Raw genomic sequence first — 4,695 nt, forward strand, 5'->3', positions numbered from 1 at the left:
CCTGGATCATACACACCCACTGAAACCTCACTGCAACCTGGATCACACACACCCACTGAACCTTCACTGCAACCTGGACCAAACACACCCACTGAACCTTCACTGCAACCTGGATCATACACACCCACTGAACGTTCACTGCAACCTGGACCAAACACACCCACTGAAACCTCACTGCAGCCTGGATCATACACACCCACTGAACCTTCACTGCAACCTGGATCATAAACACCCACTGAACCTTCACTGCAACCTGGATCAAACACACCCACTGAACCTTCACTGCAACCTGAACCCAACACACCCACTGAACCTTCACTGCAACCTAAACCAAACACACCCACTGAACCTTCACTGCAACCTGGATCATACAGACCCACTGAACGTTCACCGCAACCTGGACCAAACACACCCACTGAAACCTCACTGCACCCTGCATCATACACACCCACTGAACATTCTCTGCAACCTGGATCATACACACCCACTGAAACCTCACTGCAACCTGAACCCAACACACCCACTGAACCTTCACTGCAACCTGAACCAAACACACCCACTGAACCTTCACTGAAACCTGGATCATAAACACCCACTGAACCTTCACTGCAACCTGGATCAAACACACCCACTGAACCTTCACTGCAACCTGGATCAAACACACCTACTGAACCTTCACTGCAACCTGAACCAAACACACCCACTGAACCTTCACTGCAACCTGGATCATACACACCCACTGAACCTTCACTGCAACCTGGATCATACACACCCACTGAACGTTCACTGCAACCTGGACCAAACACACCCACTGAAACCTCACTGCAACCTGGATCATACACACCCACTGAACCTTCACTGCAACCTGGATCATACACACCCACTGAAACCTCACTGCAATCTGGACCAAACACACCCATTGAACCTTCACTGCAACCTGGATCAAACACACCCACTGAACCTTCACTGCAACCTGAACCCAACACACCCACTGAACCTTCACTGCAACCTGAACCAAACACACCCACTGAACCTTCACTGCAACCTGGATCATAAACACCCACTGAACCTTCACTGCAACCTGGATCAAACACACCCACTGAACCTTCACTGCAACCTGGATCAAACACACCCACTGAACCTTCACTGCAACCTGAACCAAACACACCCACTGAACCTTCACTGCAACCTGGATCATACACACCCACTGAACCTTCACTGAAACCTGGATCATACACACCCACTGAACATTCACTGCAGCCTGGATCAAACACACCCACTGAACCTTCACTGCAACCTGGATCAAACACACCCACTGAACCTTAACTGCAACCTGGATCAAACACACCCACTGAACCTTCACTGCAACCTGGATCATACACACCCAATGAACATTCACTACAACCTGGATAAAACACACCCACTGAACATTCACTGCAGCCTGGATCAAACACACCCACTGAACATTCACTGCAACCTGGATCAAACACACCCACTGAACCTTCACTGCAACCTGGATCATACACACCCACTGAACATTCACTGCAGCCTGGATCATACACACTCACTGAACATTCACTGCAGCCTGGATCAAACACATCCACTGAACATTCACTGCAGCCTGGATCATACACACCCACTAAACATTCACTTTCTTCAGTTAAACAAAGACAAAACTGAAGTCATTGTGTTTGGAAACAAAGATGACGTTCTCAAGGTGAATGCATACCTTGACGCTAGGGGTCAAATAACAAAAAATCAAGTCAGGAATCTTGGTGTGTCTCTAGAGTCAGACCTTAGTTTCAGTAGTCATGTCAAAGCAATAACTAAATCAGCATACTATCATCTGAAAAATATTGCAAGAATTAGATGCTTTGTTTCCAGTCAAGACCTAGAGAAACTTGTGCATGCTTTCATCACCTGCAGGGTGGATTATTGTAATGGACTCCTCACTGGCCTTCCCAAAAAGACCATATGACAGTTGCAGCTCATAAAGAACGCTGCTGCCAGGATTCTGAGCAGAACCAGAAAATTTGAACATATCACACCAGTCCTCAGGTCTTTACACTGGCTCCCAGTTACATTTAGGATTGATTTTAAAGTATTATTACTGGTATATAAATCACTCAATGGGCTAGGACCTCAATGCATTGCAGATATGCTCACTGAATATAAACCCAACAGATCACTCAGATCATTAGGATCACATCAGCTAGAAATACCAAGGGTTCACTCTAAGCAAGGAGAGTCTGCTTTTAGCCATTGTGTATGAAATGTGCTATACAAATAAACTTGCCTTGCCTTGCCTTGCCTTCACTGCAACCTGGATCAAACACACCCACTGAACCTTCACTGCAACGTGGACCAAACACACCCACTGAACCTTCACTGCAACCTGGATCATAAACACCCACTGAACCTTCACTGCAACCTCGATCATACACACCCACTGAACCTTCACTGCAACCTGGATCAAACACACCCACTGAACATTCACTGCAACCTGGATCAAACACACCCACTGAACATTCACTGCAACCTGGATCATACACACCCACTGAACCTTCACTGCAACCTGGATCATACACACCCACTGAACATTCACTGCAACCTGGATCAAACACACCCACTGAACCTTCACTGCAACCTGGATCAAACACACCCACTGAACCTTCACTGCAACCTGGATCAAACACAAAAAATATTGCATAAAACGCTCAGAAGAGGTTCCCTAGGGCCAAAATAACAATCTCCACTCTGCTTCCAAGAACAGACTTTCCCAAGGATCTCATAAAAAAATACAATAAAAAATCATCAAAGCCTGCTCTGAACTTCCCAATATAACCATCACTCATCACCCAACTCTGACAGAGCAGCACCTGTGAGAATCTTTGCAAAAATACTGAAAGTTGCACTGCTTGGAAGAGATCCATCAATCCACAGGCCAAATAAAGGCTCATCACACCATCAACAAAGACAGCTCTACAGCTCCCACAGTCTCAGCCATCATCCGCTGGAAAGTACCAAATGACTACCTGACAGAGCCCCACCCTACAGAGCCCTTCACAGAGAACCCCCACACAACACAGCCCCGCCCAGCATCATCCAAACAGCTCAAGGCCACGAGAATCCCTACAGTGGCCCGTGTCACTCACCTCATAACCCCCTCCAGCATGATCAGTGATTTTCAGGCATAGGGAAACATACTGCTGTGTGTGGATTTCAATGCCAGGACAGGGCACGAATGTGACATCACGGAAATAACCACATTTTCAAGAATTCCCTGCAACTGACCTCCACAACCACTGTTCGCAATAACATTGACCACATAGTGAACAGAAATGGAAAGCAGTTATTACAGCTCTGCCGAGGCCTTGTCCTGCACCTGCTAAATGGACAAATCCGAGGAGACTCTTTGGGCCACTTCACATACAGCTCAGCTCTTGGCACGAGTGTTGATTATGCTATCACAGACATGAACCCCTCCTATATAAGTGCTTTCACAGTCAGACCACAGACAGATCATTGCCAAATTAACGTTTTCCTAAACAGAAGCCACAATCACAGTATAACTGATCATAATCAGAAGCTAGAAGCTATAAATGGACTATTGATAGTGAAACCAAATACATCAACACAATCAACTCTGCAGAAATAACTAACCTCATCAAAAGATTCCTTGAAATCCAATTCCAGCCCACCTTCACAGATGTAAACAAGGCAGTAAAACGAATCAATTATATATTCTACAGATCCGCAAAAACAAAAGCCTAGACATGATGATGAATGTAATTCTGTTAGAAAACAACTTTTCCAACCTTAAACACAATCAAACTCACAACTCTGAATTCAGAGAGAAATACAATGAAACACTTAAGACATATCAAAGAAAGCTTAGCAACAAAAAGCAACTATATTACAATCAAACTTTAAGTGATGCTGAAGAGTCCATTAATACAAATGTCTTCTGGAAGAAACTGAATAATTTAAATACAACCAAAAATCGGGACATGTCTATATCAAATGGAAAGATCCTTTTAAAACTCTTTACAAATAACTCCCATCAACTGGTCGATCACCCCAACAATTACTGACCATGAGCAAGCTTGAAACTCTAGAATCAGCAATCAAAGACAGCCAGAACCCTCGAAATTACAACCTCACACTTATGGGGCTTCTCCACTGCACAGCTCGACTCAGCTCGCATTTTTGGGGTTTTCCACTGTGGATAGCACCTGGTAAATTTTTTAGTATCACCTCGGTCGAGGTTCCAAGCGAGTCGAGCCGATACTAAATGTGACGTCAAAATCCTGCAGATCACTGATTGGTCTGAGAGAATCGTCACTACTAGCGTCACTGGATTTCCGACACAAGACATCAACACGCTAGCTATAAACTTAGCAACAGCGATAGCAGTATCATTTGCTCACGCAACTTTCAAATTGTAAACAGAAAGTCTTTCAGGAAGTGTCTCAGCTGTTGGCCGCACACGGATACCACCGGACCTCCCAACAGTGCAGGGAAAAGTTACAGAAACTTAAGTGACGACAGAACCATCATGGAAAAGTGGAAGTGGTTCGACCAAATGGACGCTATTTAAACCGGCGAGCAATGGGAGGGAGAGCGCCCTGGTCACGATGGAGGATGGGACGTTTTGTTATGTTAACTCTATATTCTGCTTGAGAGCTTCATTTT

The sequence above is a fragment of the Xyrauchen texanus genome, chromosome 11, assembly GCF_025860055.1.
Source record: "Xyrauchen texanus isolate HMW12.3.18 chromosome 11, RBS_HiC_50CHRs, whole genome shotgun sequence".
Classification (NCBI taxonomy): Eukaryota; Metazoa; Chordata; class Actinopteri; order Cypriniformes; family Catostomidae; genus Xyrauchen; species Xyrauchen texanus.